The sequence below is a fragment of the Episyrphus balteatus genome, chromosome 4, assembly GCF_945859705.1.
Source record: "Episyrphus balteatus chromosome 4, idEpiBalt1.1, whole genome shotgun sequence".
NCBI lineage: Eukaryota > Metazoa > Arthropoda > Insecta > Diptera > Syrphidae > Episyrphus > Episyrphus balteatus.
In genome coordinates, this window is record NC_079137.1 from 38,871,193 (window position 1) to 38,887,268 (window position 16,076).

Below are 16,076 nucleotides of genomic sequence, written 5' to 3' on the forward strand. Positions count from 1 at the left end.
TATTTTTTATAAGTTTTGGGTGAGTAGTTTTGATTTTATGGGATTTTGAATTTTGCAAAGTTTGACCCCAAAAAGACTAATATTAACGGAGTTATAGCCATTTTTGTGAAAAAATACGATATTTTTTTAATGTGCATGTTTTTATGCCCAAATTGTATCTAATTCGAAGGGGAATGAATAGCAGAGTACAAAAATGTATTTTTTATAAGTTTTGGGTGCGTAGTTTTGATTTTATGGGATTTTGAATTTTGCAAAGTTTGACCCCAAAAAGACTAATATTAACGGAGTTATAGCCATTTTTGTGAAAAAATACGATATTTTTTTAAGGTGCATGTTTTTATGCCCAAATTGTATCTAATTCGAAGGGGAATGAATAGCAGAGTACAAAAATGTATTTTTTATAAGTTTTGGGTGCGTAGTTTTGATTTTATGGGATTTTGAATTTTGCAAAGTTTGACCCCAAAAAGACTAATATTAACGGAGTTATAGCCATTTTTGTGAAAAAATACGATATTTTTTTAAGGTGCATGTTTTTATGCCCAAACTGTATCTAATTCGAAGGGGAATGAATAGCAGAGTACAAAAATGTATTTTTTATAAGTTTTGGGTGCGTAGTTTTGATTTTATGGGATTTTGAATTTTGCAAAGTTTGACCCCAAAAAGACTAATATTAACGGAGTTATAGCCATTTTTGTGAAAAAATACGATATTTTTTTAAGGTGCATGTTTTTATGCCTAAATTGTATCTAATTCGAAGGGGAATGAATAGCAGAGTACAAAAATGTATTTTTTATAAGTTTTGGGTGCGTAGTTTTGATTTTATGGGATTTTGAATTTTGCAAAGTTTGACCCCAAAAAGACTAATATTAACGGAGTTATAGCCATTTTTGTGAAAAAATACGATATTTTTTTAAGGTGCATGTTTTTATGCCCAAACTGTATCTAATTCGAAGGGGAATGAATAGCAGAGTACAAAAATGTATTTTTTATAAGTTTTAGGTGCGTAGTTTTGATTTTATGGGATTTTGAATTTTGCAAAGTTTGACCCCAAAAAGACTAATATTAACGGAGTTATAGCCATTTTTGTGAAAAAATACGATATTTTTTTAATGTGCATGTTTTTATGCCCAAATTGTATCTAATTCGAAGGGGAATGAATAGCAGAGTACAAAAATGTATTTTTTATAAGTTTTGGGTGCGTAGTTTTGATTTTATGGGATTTTGAATTTTGCAAAGTTTGACCCCAAAAAGACTAATATTAACGGAGTTATAGCCATTTTTGTGAAAAAATACGATATTTTTTTAAGGTGCATGTTTTTATGCCCAAATTGTATCTAATTCGAAGGGGAATGAATAGCAGAGTACAAAAATGTATTTTTTATAAGTTTTGGGTGCGTAGTTTTGATTTTATGGGATTTTGAATTTTGCAAAGTTTGACCCCAAAAAGACTAATATTAACGGAGTTATAGCCATTTTTGTGAAAAAATACGATATTTTTTTAAGGTGCATGTTTTTATGCCCAAACTGTATCTAATTCGAAGGGAAATGAATAGCAGAGTACAAAAATGTATTTTTGATAAGTTTTGGGTGCGTAGTTTTGATTTTATGGGATTTTGAATTTTGCAAAGTTTGACCCCAAAAAGACTAATATTAACGGAGTTATAGCCATTTTTGTGAAAAAATACGATATTTTTTTAAGGTGCATGTTTTTATGCCTAAATTGTATCTAATTCGAAGGGGAATGAATAGCAGAGTACAAAAATGTATTTTTTATAAGTTTTGGGTGCGTAGTTTTGATTTTATGGGATTTTGAATTTTGCAAAGTTTGACCCCAAAAAGACTAATATTAACGGAGTTATAGCCATTTTTGTGAAAAAATACGATATTTTTTTAAGGTGCATGTTTTTATGCCCAAACTGTATCTAATTCGAAGGGGAATGAATAGCAGAGTACAAAAATGTATTTTTTATAAGTTTTAGGTGCGTAGTTTTGATTTTATGGGATTTTGAATTTTGCAAAGTTTGACCCCAAAAAGACTAATATTAACGGAGTTATAGCCATTTTTGTGAAAAAATACGATATTTTTTTAAGGTGCATGTTTTTATGCCTAAATTGTATCTAATTCGAAGGGGAATGAATAGCAGAGTACAAAAATGTATTTTTTATAAGTTTTGGGTGCGTAGTTTTGATTTTATGGGATTTTGAATTTTGCAAAGTTTGACCCCAAAAAGACTAATATTAACGGAGTTATAGCCATTTTTGTGAAAAAATACGATATTTTTTTAAGGTGCATGTTTTTATGCCTAAATTGTATCTAATTCGAAGGGGAATGAATAGCAGAGTACAAAAATGTATTTTTTATAAGTTTTGGGTGCGTAGTTTTGATTTTATGGGATTTTGAATTTTGCAAAGTTTGACCCCAAAAAGACTAATATTAACGGAGTTATAGCCATTTTTGTGAAAAAATACGATATTTTTTTAAGGTGCATGTTTTTATGCCTAAATTGTATCTAATTCGAAGGGGAATGAATAGCAGAGTACAAAAATGTATTTTTTATAAGTTTTGGGTGCGTAGTTTTGATTTTATGGGATTTTGAATTTTGCAAAGTTTGACCCCAAAAAGACTAATATTAACGGAGTTATAGCCATTTTTGTGAAAAAATACGATATTTTTTTAAGGTGCATGTTTTTATGCCTAAATTGTATCTAATTCGAAGGGGAATGAATAGCAGAGTACAAAAATGTATTTTTTATAAGTTTTGGGTGCGTAGTTTTGATTTTATGGGATTTTGAATTTTGCAAAGTTTGACCCCAAAAAGACTAATATTAACGGAGTTATAGCCATTTTTGTGAAAAAATACGATATTTTTTTAAGGTGCATGTTTTTATGCCCAAATTGTATCTAATTCGAAGGGGAATGAATAGCAGAGTACAAAAATGTATTTTTTATAAGTTTTGGGTGCGTAGTTTTGATTTTATGGGATTTTGAATTTTGCAAAGTTTGACCCCAAAAAGACTAATATTAACGGAGTTATAGCCATTTTTGTGAAAAAATACTATATTTTTTTAAGGTGCATGTTTTTATGCCCAAATTGTATCTAATTCGAAGGGGAATGAATAGCAGAGTACAAAAATGTATTTTTTATAAGTTTTGGGTGCGTAGTTTTGATCTTATGGGATTTTGAATTTTGCAAAGTTTGACCCCAAAAAGACTAATATTAACGGAGTTATAGCCATTTTTATGAAAAAATACGATATTTTTTTAAGGTGCATGTTTTTATGCCAAAATTGTATCTTATTCGAAGGGGAATGAATAGCAGAGTACAAAAATGTATTTTTTATAAGTTTTGGGTGCGTAGTTTTGATTTTATGGGATTTTGAATTTTGCAAAGTTTGACCCCAAAAAGACTAATATTAACGGAGTTATAGCCATTTTTGTGAAAAAATACGATATTTTTTTAAGGTGCATGTTTTTATGCCCAAATTGTATCTAATTCGAAGGGGAATGAATAGCAGAGTACAAAAATGTATTTTTTATAAGTTTTGGGTGCGTAGTTTTGATTTTATGGGATTTTGAATTTTGCAAAGTTTGACCCCAAAAAGACTAATATTAACAGAGTTATAGCCATTTTTGTGAAAAAATACGATATTTTTTTAAGGTCCATGTTTTTATGCCCAAATTGTATCTAATTCGAAGGAGAATGAATAGCAGAGTACAAAAATGTGTTTTTTATAAGTTTTGGGTGCGTAGTTTTGATTTTATGGGATTTTGAATTTTGCAAAGTTTGACCCCAAAAAGACTAATATTAACGGAGTTATAGCCATTTTTGTGAAAAAATACGATATTATTTTAAGGTGCATGTTTTTATGCCTAAATTGTTTCTAATTCGAAGGGGAATGAATAGCAGAGTACAAAAATGTATTTTTTATAAGTTTTGGGTGCGTAGTTTTGATTTTATGGGATTTTGAATTTTGCAAAGTTTGACCCCAAAAAGACTAATATTAACGGAGTTATAGCCATTTTTGTGAAAAAATACGATATTTTTTTAAGGTGCATGTTTTTATGCCCAAATTGTATCTAATTCGAAGGGGAATGAATAGCAGAGTACAAAAATGTATTTTTTATAAGTTTTGGGTGCGTAGTTTTGATTTTATGGGATTTTGAATTTTGCAAAGTTTGACCCCAAAAAGACTAATATTAACGGAGTTATAACCATTTTTGTGAAAAAATACGATATTTTTTTAAGGTGCATGTTTTTATGCCCAAATTGTATCTAATACGAAGGGGAATGAATAGCAGAGTACAAAAATGTATTTTTTATAAGTTTTGGGTGAGTAGTTTTGATTTTATGGGATTTTGAATTTTGCAAAGTTTGACCCCAAAAAGACTAATATTAACGGAGTTATAGCCATTTTTGTGAAAAAATACGATATTTTTTTAATGTGCATGTTTTTATGCCCAAATTGTATCTAATTCGAAGGGGAATGAATAGCAGAGTACAAAAATGTATTTTTTATAAGTTTTGGGTGCGTAGTTTTGATTTTATGGGATTTTGAATTTTGCAAAGTTTGACCCCAAAAAGACTAATATTAACGGAGTTATAGCCATTTTTGTGAAAAAATACGATATTTTTTTAAGGTGCATGTTTTTATGCCCAAATTGTATCTAATTCGAAGGGGAATGAATAGCAGAGTACAAAAATGTATTTTTTATAAGTTTTGGGTGCGTAGTTTTGATTTTATGGGATTTTGAATTTTGCAAAGTTTGACCCCAAAAAGACTAATATTAACGGAGTTATAGCCATTTTTGTGAAAAAATACGATATTTTTTTAAGGTGCATGTTTTTATGCCTAAATTGTATCTAATTCGAAGGGGAATGAATAGCAGAGTACAAAAATGTATTTTTTATAAGTTTTGGGTGCGTAGTTTTGATTTTATGGGATTTTGAATTTTGCAAAGTTTGACCCCAAAAAGACTAATATTAACGGAGTTATAGCCATTTTTGTGAAAAAATACGATATTTTTTTAAGGTGCATGTTTTTATGCCCAAACTGTATCTAATTCGAAGGGGAATGAATAGCAGAGTACAAAAATGTATTTTTTATAAGTTTTAGGTGCGTAGTTTTGATTTTATGGGATTTTGAATTTTGCAAAGTTTGACCCCAAAAAGACTAATATTAACGAAGTTATAGCCATTTTTGTGAAAAAATACGATATTTTTTTAAGGTGCATGTTTTTATGCCTAAATTGTATCTAATTCGAAGGGGAATGAATAGCAGAGTACAAAAATGTATTTTTTATAAGTTTTGGGTGCGTAGTTTTGATTTTATGGGATTTTGAATTTTGCAAAGTTTGACCCCAAAAAGACTAATATTAACGGAGTTATAGCCATTTTTGTGAAAAAATACGATATTTTTTTAAGGTGCATGTTTTTATGCCTAAATTGTATCTAATTCGAAGGGGAATGAATAGCAGAGTACAAAAATGTATTTTTTATAAGTTTTGGGTGCGTAGTTTTGATTTTATGGGATTTTGAATTTTGCAAAGTTTGACCCCAAAAAGACTAATATTAACGGAGTTATAGCCATTTTTGTGAAAAAATACGATATTTTTTTAAGGTGCATGTTTTTATGCCCAAACTGTATCTAATTCGAAGGGGAATGAATAGCAGAGTACAAAAATGTATTTTTTATAAGTTTTGGGTGCGTAGTTTTGATTTTATGGGATTTTGAATTTTGCAAAGTTTGACCCCAAAAAGACTAATATTAACGGAGTTATAGCCATTTTTGTGAAAAAATACGATATTTTTTTAAGGTGCATGTTTTTATGCCTGAATTGTATCTAATTCGAAGGGGAATGAATAGCAGAGTACAAAAATGTATTTTTTATAAGTTTTGGGTGCGTAGTTTTGATTTTATGGGATTTTGAATTTTGCAAAGTTTGACCCCAAAAAGACTAATATTAACGGAGTTATAGCCATTTTTGTGAAAAAATACGATATTTTTTTAAGGTGCATGTTTTTATGCCCAAACTGTATCTAATTCGAAGGGGAATGAATAGCAGAGTACAAAAATGTATTTTTTATAAGTTTTGGGTGCGTAGTTTTGATTTTATGGGATTTTGAATTTTGCAAAGTTTGACCCCAAAAAGACTAATATTAACGAAGTTATAGCCATTTTTGTGAAAAAATACGATATTTTTTTAAGGTGCATGTTTTTATGCCTAAATTGTATCTAATTCGAAGGGGAATGAATAGCAGAGTACAAAAATGTATTTTTTATAAGTTTTGGGTGCGTAGTTTTGATTTTATGGGATTTTGAATTTTGCAAAGTTTGACCCCAAAAAGACTAATATTAACGGAGTTATAGCCATTTTTGTGAAAAAATACGATATTTTTTTAAGGTGCATGTTTTTATGCCTAAATTGTATCTAATTCGAAGGGGAATGAATAGCAGAGTACAAAAATGTATTTTTTATAAGTTTTGGGTGCGTAGTTTTGATTTTATGGGATTTTGAATTTTGCAAAGTTTGACCCCAAAAAGACTAATATTAACGGAGTTATAGCCATTTTTGTGAAAAAATACGATATTTTTTTAAGGTGCATGTTCTTATGCCCAAACTGTATCTAATTCGAAGGGGAATGAATAGCAGAGTACAAAAATGTATTTTTTATAAGTTTTAGGTGCGTAGTTTTGATTTTATGGGATTTTGAATTCTGCAAAGTTTGACCCCAAAAAGACTAATATTAACGGAGTTATAGCCATTTTTTTGAAAAAATACGATATTTTTTTAAGGTGCATGTTTTTATGCCCAAACTGTATCTAATTCGAAGGGGAATGAATAGCAGAGTACAAAAATGTATTTTTTATAAGTTTTAGGTGCGTAGTTTTGATTTTATGGGATTTTGAATTTTGCAAAGTTTGACCCCAAAAAGACTAATATTAACGGAGTTATAGCCATTTTTGTGAAAAAATACGATATTTTTTAAGGTGCATGTTTTTATGCCTAAATTGTATCTAATTCGAAGGGGAATGAATAGCAGAGTACAAAAATGTATTTTTTATAAGTTTTGGGTGCGTAGTTTTGATTTTATGGGATTTTGAATTTTGCAAAGTTTGACCCCAAAAAGACTAATATTAACGGAGTTATAGCCATTTTTGTGAAAAAATACGATATTTTTTTAAGGTGCATGTTTTTATGCCCAAATTGTATCTAATTCGAAGGGGAATGAATAGCAGAGTACAAAAATGTATTTTTTATAAGTTTTGGGTGCGTAGTTTTGATTTTATGGGATTTTGAATTTAGCAAAGTTTGACCCCAAAAAGACTAATATTAACGGAGTTATAGCCATTTTTGTGAAAAAATACGATATTTTTTTAAGGTGCATGTTTTTATGCCCAAACTGTATCTAATTCGAAGGGGAATGAATAGCAGAGTACAAAAATGTATTTTTTATAAGTTTTAGGTGCGTAGTTTTGATTTTATGGGATTTTGAATTTTGCAAAGTTTGACCCCAAAAAGACTAATATTAACGGAGTTATAGCCATTTTTGTGAAAAAATACGATATTTTTTTAAGGTGCATGTTTTTATGCCCAAACTGTATCTAATTCGAAGGGGAATGAATAGCAGAGTACAAAAATGTATTTTTTATAAGTTTTAGGTTCGTAGTTTTGATTTTATGGGATTTTGAATTTTGCAAAGTTTGACCCCAAAAAGACTAATATTAACGGAGTTATAGCCATTTTTGTGAAAAAATACTTTTTTTTTTTAAGGTGCATGTTTTTATGCATAAATTGTATCTAATTCGAAGGGGAATGAATAGCAGAGTACAAAAATGTATTTTTTATAAGTTTTGGGTGCGTAGTTTTGATTTTATGGGATTTTGAATTCTGCAAAGTTTGACCCCAAAAAGACTAATATTAACGGAGTTATAGCCATTTTTGTGAAAAAATACGATATTTTTTTAAGGTGCATGTTTTTATGCCCAAACTGTATCTAATTCGAAGGGGAATGAATAGCAGAGTACAAAAATGTATTTTTTATAAGTTTTAGGTGCGTAGTTTTGATTTTATGGGATTTTGAATTTTGCAAAGTTTGACCCCAAAAAGACTAATATTAACGGAGTTATAGCCATTTTTGTGAAAAAATACGATATTTTTTTAAGGTGCATGTTTTTATGCCCAAATTGTATCTAATTCGAAGGGGAATGAATAGCAGAGTACAAAAATGTATTTTTTATAAGTTTTGGGTGCGTAGTTTTGATTTTATGGGATTTTGAATTTTGCAAAGTTTGACCCCAAAAAGACTAATATTAACGGAGTTATAGCCATTTTTGTGAAAAAATACTTTTTTTTTTTAAGGTGCATGTTTTTATGCCTAAATTGTATCTAATTCGAAGGGGAATGAATAGCAGAGTACAAAAATGTATTTTTTATAAGTTTTGGGTGCGTAGTTTTGATTTTATGTAATTTTGAATTTTGCAAAGTTTGACCCCAAAAAGACTAATATTAACGGAGTTATAGCCATTTTTGTGAAAAAATACGATATTTTTTTAAGGTGCATGTTTTTATGCCCAAATTGTATCTAATTCGAAGGGGAATGAATAGCAGAGTACAAAAATGTATTTTTTATAAGTTTTGGGTGCGTAGTTTTGATTTTATGGGATTTTGAATTCTGCAAAGTTTGACCCCAAAAAGACTAATATTAACGGAGTTATAGCCATTTTTGTGAAAAAATACGATATTTTTTTAAGGTGCGTGTTTTTATGCCCAAACTGTATCTAATTCGAAGGGGAATGAATAGCAGAGTACAAAAATGTATTTTTTATAAGTTTTAGGTGCGTAGTTTTGATTTTATGGGATTTTGAATTTTGCAAAGTTTGACCCCAAAAAGACTAATATTAACGGAGTTATAGCCATTTTTGTGAAAAAATACGATATTTTTTTAAGGTGCATGTTTTTATGCCTAAATTGTATCTAATTCGAAGGGGAATGAATAGCAGAGTACAAAAATGTATTTTTTATAAGTTTTGGGTGCGTAGTTTTGATTTTATGGGATTTTGAATTTTGCAAAGTTTGACCCCAAAAAGACTAATATTAACGGAGTTATAGCCATTTTTGTGAAAAAATACGATATTTTTTTAAGGTGCATGTTCTTATGCCCAAACTGTATCTAATTCGAAGGGGAATGAATAGCAGAGTACAAAAATGTATTTTTTATAAGTTTTGGGTGCGTAGTTTTGATTTTATGGGATTTTGAATTTAGCAAAGTTTGACCCCAAAAAGACTAATATTAACGGAGTTATAGCCATTTTTGTGAAAAAATACGATATTTTTTTAAGGTGCATGTTTTTATGCCCAAACTGTATCTAATTCGAAGGGGAATGAATAGCAGAGTACAAAAATGTATTTTTTATAAGTTTTAGGTGCGTAGTTTTGATTTTATGGGATTTTGAATTTTGCAAAGTTTGACCCCAAAAAGACTAATATTAACGGAGTTATAGCCATTTTTGTGAAAAAATACGATATTTTTTTAAGGTGCATGTTTTTATGCCCAAACTGTATCTAATTCGAAGGGGAATGAATAGCAGAGTACAAAAATGTATTTTTTATAAGTTTTAGGTTCGTAGTTTTGATTTTATGGGATTTTGAATTTTGCAAAGTTTGACCCCAAAAAGACTAATATTAACGGAGTTATAGCCATTTTTGTGAAAAAATACTTTTTTTTTTTAAGGTGCATGTTTTTATGCCTAAATTGTATCTAATTCGAAGGGGAATGAATAGCAGAGTACAAAAATGTATTTTTTATAAGTTTTGGGTGCGTAGTTTTGATTTTATGTAATTTTGAATTTTGCAAAGTTTGACCCCAAAAAGACTAATATTAACGGAGTTATAGCCATTTTTGTGAAAAAATACGATATTTTTTTAAGGTGCATGTTTTTATGCCCAAATTGTATCTAATTCGAAGGGGAATGAATAGCAGAGTACAAAAATGTATTTTTTATAAGTTTTGGGTGCGTAGTTTTGATTTTATGGGATTTTGAATTCTGCAAAGTTTGACCCCAAAAAGACTAATATTAACGGAGTTATAGCCATTTTTGTGAAAAAATACGATATTTTTTTAAGGTGCATGTTTTTATGCCCAAACTGTATCTAATTCGAAGGGGAATGAATAGCAGAGTACAAAAATGTATTTTTTATAAGTTTTAGGTGCGTAGTTTTGATTTTATGGGATTTTGAATTTTGCAAAGTTTGACCCCAAAAAGACTAATATTAACGGAGTTATAGCCATTTTTGTGAAAAAATACGATATTTTTTTAAGGTGCATGTTTTTATGCCCAAACTGTATCTAATTCGAAGGGGAATGAATAGCAGAGTACAAAAATGTATTTTTTATAAGTTTTGGGTGCGTAGTTTTGATTTTATGGGATTTTGAATTTTGCAAAGTTTGACCCCAAAAAGACTAATATTAACGGAGTTATAGCCATTTTTGTGAAAAAATACGATATTTTTTTAAGGTGCATGTTCTTATGCCCAAACTGTATCTAATTCGAAGGGGAATGAATAGCAGAGTACAAAAATGTATTTTTTATAAGTTTTAGGTGCGTAGTTTTGATTTTATGGGATTTTGAATTTTGCAAAGTTTGACCCCAAAAAGACTAATATTAACGGAGTTATAGCCATTTTTGTGAAAAAATACGATATTTGTTTAAGGTGCATGTTTTTATGCCCAAACTGTATCTAATTCGAAGGGGAATGAATAGCAGAGTACAAAAATGTATTTTTTATAAGTTTTAGGTGCGTAGTTTTGATTTTATGGGATTTTGAATTTTGCAAAGTTTGACCCCAAAAAGACTAATATTAACGGAGTTATAGCCATTTTTGTGAAAAAATACGATATTTTTTTAAGGTGCATGTTTTTATGCCCAAATTGTATCTAATTCGAAGGGGAATGAATAGCAGAGTACAAAAATGTATTTTTTATAAGTTTTGGGTGCGTAGTTTTGATTTTATGGGATTTTGAATTTTGCAAAGTTTGACCCCAAAAAGACTAATATTAACGGAGTTATAGCCATTTTTGTGAAAAAATACGATATTTTTTTAAGGTGCATGTTTTTATGTCTAAATTGTATCTAATTCGAAGGGGAATGAATAGCAGAGTACAAAAATGTATTTTTTATAAGTTTTGGGTGCGTAGTTTTGATTTTATGGGATTTTGAATTTTGCAAAGTTTGACCCCAAAAAGACTAATATTAACGGAGTTATAGCCATTTTTGTGAAAAAATACGATATTTTTTTAAGGTGCATGTTTTTATGCCCAAACTGTATCTAATTCGAAGGGGAATGAATAGCAGAGTACAAAAATGTATTTTTTATAAGTTTTAGGTGCGTAGTTTTGATTTTATGGGATTTTGAATTTTGCAAAGTTTGACCCCAAAAAGACTAATATTAACGGAGTTATAGCCATTTTTGTGAAAAAATACGATATTTTTTTAAGGTGCATGTTTTGATGCCTAAATTGTATCTAATTCGAAGGGGAATGAATAGCAGAGTACAAAAATGTATTTTTTATAAGTTTTGGGTGCGTAGTTTTGATTTTATGGGATTTTGAATTTTGCAAAGTTTGACCCCAAAAAGACTAATATTAACGGAGTTATAGCCATTTTTGTGAAAAAATACGATATTTTTTTAAGGTGCATGTTTTTATGCCCAAATTGTATCTAATTCGAAGGGGAATGAATAGCAGAGTACAAAAATGTATTTTTTATAAGTTTTGGGTGCGTAGTTTTGATTTTATGGGATTTTGAATTTTGCAAAGTTTGACCCCAAAAAGACTAATATTAACGGAGTTATAGCCATTTTTGTGAAAAAATACGATATTTTTTTAAGGTGCATGTTTTTATGCCTAAATTGTATCTAATTCGAAGGGGAATGAATAGCAGAGTACAAAAATGTATTTTTTATAAGTTTTGGGTGCGTAGTTTTGATTTTATGGGATTTTGAATTTTGCAAAGTTTGACCCCAAAAAGACTAATATTAACGGAGTTATAGCCATTTTTGTGAAAAAATACGATATTTTTTTAAGGTGCATGTTTTTATGCCCAAACTGTATCTAATTCGAAGGGGAATGAATAGCAGAGTACAAAAATGTATTTTTTATAAGTTTTGGGTGCGTAGTTTTGATTTTATGGGATTTTGAATTTTGCAAAGTTTGACCCCAAAAAGACTAATATTAACGGAGTTATAGCCATTTTTGTGAAAAAATACGATATTTTTTTAAGGTGCATGTTTTTATGCCTAAATTGTATCTAATTCGAAGGGGAATGAATAGCAGAGTACAAAAATGTATTTTTTATAAGTTTTGGGTGCGTAGTTTTGATTTTATGGGATTTTGAATTTTGCAAAGTTTGACCCCAAAAAGACTAATATTAACGGAGTTATAGCCATTTTTGTGAAAAAATACGATATTTTTTTAAGGTGCATGTTTTTATGCCTAAATTGTATCTAATTCGAAGGGGAATGAATAGCAGAGTACAAAAATGTATTTTTTATAAGTTTTGGGTGCGTAGTTTTGATTTTATGGGATTTTGAATTTTGCAAAGTTTGAGCCCAAAAAGACTAATATTAACGGAGTTATAGCCATTTTTGTGAAAAAATACGATATTTTTTTAAGGTGCATGTTTTGATGCCTAAATTGTATCTAATTCGAAGGGGAATGAATAGCAGAGTACAAAAATGTATTTTTTATAAGTTTTGGGTGCGTAGTTTTGATTTTATGGGATTTTGAATTTTGCAAAGTTTGACCCCAAAAAGACTAATATTAACGGAGTTATAGCCATTTTTGTGAAAAAATACGATATTTTTTTAAGGTGCATGTTTTTATGCCCAAATTGTATCTAATTCGAAGGGGAATGAATAGCAGAGTACAAAAATGTATTTTTTATAAGTTTTGGGTGCGTAGTTTTGATTTTATGGGATTTTGAATTTTGCAAAGTTTGACCCCAAAAAGACTAATATTAACGGAGTTATAGCCATTTTTGTGAAAAAATACGATATTTTTTTAAGGTGCATGTTTTTATGCCTAAATTGTATCTAATTCGAAGGGGAATGAATAGCAGAGTACAAAAATGTATTTTTTATAAGTTTTGGGTGCGTAGTTTTGATTTTATGGGATTTTGAATTTTGCAAAGTTTGACCCCAAAAAGACTAATATTAACGGAGTTATAGCCATTTTTGTGAAAAAATACGATATTTTTTTAAGGTGCATGTTTTTATGCCCAAACTGTATCTAATTCGAAGGGGAATGAATAGCAGAGTACAAAAATGTATTTTTTATAAGTTTTAGGTGCGTAGTTTTGATTTTATGGGATTTTGAATTTTGCAAAGTTTGACCCCAAAAAGACTAATATTAACGGAGTTATAGCCATTTTTGTGAAAAAATAAGATATTTTTTTAAGGTGCATGTTTTTATGCAGAAATTGTATCTAATTCGAAGGGGAATGAATAGCAGAGTAGAAAAATGTATTTTTTATAAGTTTTGGGTGCGTAGTTTTGATTTTATGTAATTTTGAATTTTGCAAAGTTTGACCCCAAAAAGACTAATATTAACGGAGTTATAGCCATTTTTGTGAAAAAATACGATATTTTTTTAAGGTGCATGTTTTTATGCCCAAACTGTATCTAATTCGAAGGGGAATGAATAGCAGAGTACAAAAATGTATTTTTTATAAGTTTTAGGTGCGTAGTTTTGATTTTATGGGATTTTGAATTTTGCAAAGTTTGACCCCAAAAAGACTAATATTAACGGAGTTATAGCCATTTTTGTGAAAAAATACGATATTTTTTTAAGGTGCATGTTTTTATGCCCAAATTGTATCTAATTCGAAGGGGAATGAATAGCAGAGTACAAAAATGTATTTTTTATAAGTTTTGGGTGCGTAGTTTTGATTTTATGGGATTTTGAATTTAGCAAAGTTTGACCCCAAAAAGACTAATATTAACGGAGTTATAGCCATTTTTGTGAAAAAATACGATATTTTTTTAAGGTGCATGTTTTTATGCCCAAACTGTATCTAATTCGAAGGGGAATGAATAGCAGAGTACAAAAATGTATTTTTTATAAGTTTTAGGTGCGTAGTTTTGATTTTATGGGATTTTGAATTTTGCAAAGTTTGACCCCAAAAAGACTAATATTAACGGAGTTATAGCCATTTTTGTGAAAAAATACGATATTTTTTTAATGTGCATGTTTTTATGCCCAAACTGTATCTAATTCGAAGGGGAATGAATAGCAGAGTACAAAAATGTATTTTTTATAAGTTTTAGGTTCGTAGTTTTGATTTTATGGGATTTTGAATTTTGCAAAGTTTGACCCCAAAAAGACTAATATTAACGGAGTTATAGCCATTTTTGTGAAAAAATACTTTTTTTTTTTAAGGTGCATGTTTTTATGCCTAAATTGTATCTAATTCGAAGGGGAATGAATAGCAGAGTACAAAAATGTATTTTTTATAAGTTTTGGGTGCGTAGTTTTGATTTTATGTAATTTTGAATTTTGCAAAGTTTGACCCCAAAAAGACTAATATTAACGGAGTTATAGCCATTTTTGTGAAAAAATACGATATTTTTTTAAGGTGCATGTTTTTATGCCCAAATTGTATCTAATTCGAAGGGGAATGAATAGCAGAGTACAAAAATGGTTTTTTTATAAGTTTTGGGTGCGTAGTTTTGATTTTATGGGATTTTGAATTCTGCAAAGTTTGACCCCAAAAAGACTAATATTAACGGAGTTATAGCCATTTTTGTGAAAAAATACGATATTTTTTTAAGGTGCATGTTTTTATGCCCAAACTGTATCTAATTCGAAGGGGAATGAATAGCAGAGTACAAAAATGTATTTTTTATAAGTTTTAGGTGCGTAGTTTTGATTTTATGGGATTTTGAATTTTGCAAAGTTTGACCCCAAAAAGACTAATATTAACGGAGTTATAGCCATTTTTGTGAAAAAATACGATATTTTTTTAAGGTGCATGTTTTTATGCCTAAATTGTATCTAATTCGAAGGGGAATGAATAGCAGAGTACAAAAATGTATTTTTTATAAGTTTTGGGTGCGTAGTTTTGATTTTATGGGATTTTGAATTCTGCAAAGTTTGACCCCAAAAAGACTAATATTAACGGAGTTATAGCCATTTTTGTGAAAAAATACGATATTTTTTTAAGGTGCATGTTTTTATGCCTAAATTGTATCTAATTCGAAGGGGAATGAATAGCAGAGTACAAAAATGTATTTTTTATAAGTTTTGGGTGCGTAGTTTTGATTTTATGGGATTTTGAATTCTGCAAAGTTTGACCCCAAAAAGACTAATATTAACGGAGTTATAGCCATTTTTGTGAAAAAATACGATATTTTTTTAAGGTGCATGTTCTTATGCCCAAACTGTATCTAATTCGAAGGGGAATGAATAGCAGAGTACAAAAATGTATTTTTTATAAGTTTTGGGTGCGTAGTTTTGATTTTATGGGATTTTGAATTTTGCAAAGTTTGACCCCAAAAAGACTAATATTAACGGAGTTATAGCCATTTTTGTGAAAAAATACGATATTTGTTTAAGGTGCATGTTTTTATGCCTAAATTGTATCTAATTCGAAGGGGAATGAATAGCAGAGTACAAAAATGTATTTTTTATAAGTTTTATGTGCGTAGTTTTGATTTTATGGGATTTTGAATTTTGCAAAGTTTGACCCCAAAAAGACTAATATTAACGGAGTTATAGCCATTTTTGTGAAAAAATACGATATTTTTTTAAGGTGCATGTTTTTATGCCTAAATTGTATCTAATTCGAAGGGGAATGAATAGCAGAGTACAAAAATGTATTTTTTATAAGTTTTGGGTGCGTAGTTTTGATTTTATGGGATTTTGAATTTTGCAAAGTTTGACCCCAAAAAGACTAATATTAACGGAGTTATAGCCATTTTTGTGAAAAAATACGATATTTTTTTAAGGTGCATGTTTTTATGCCTAAATTGTATCTAATTCGAAGGGGAATGAATAGCAGAGTACAAAAATGTATTT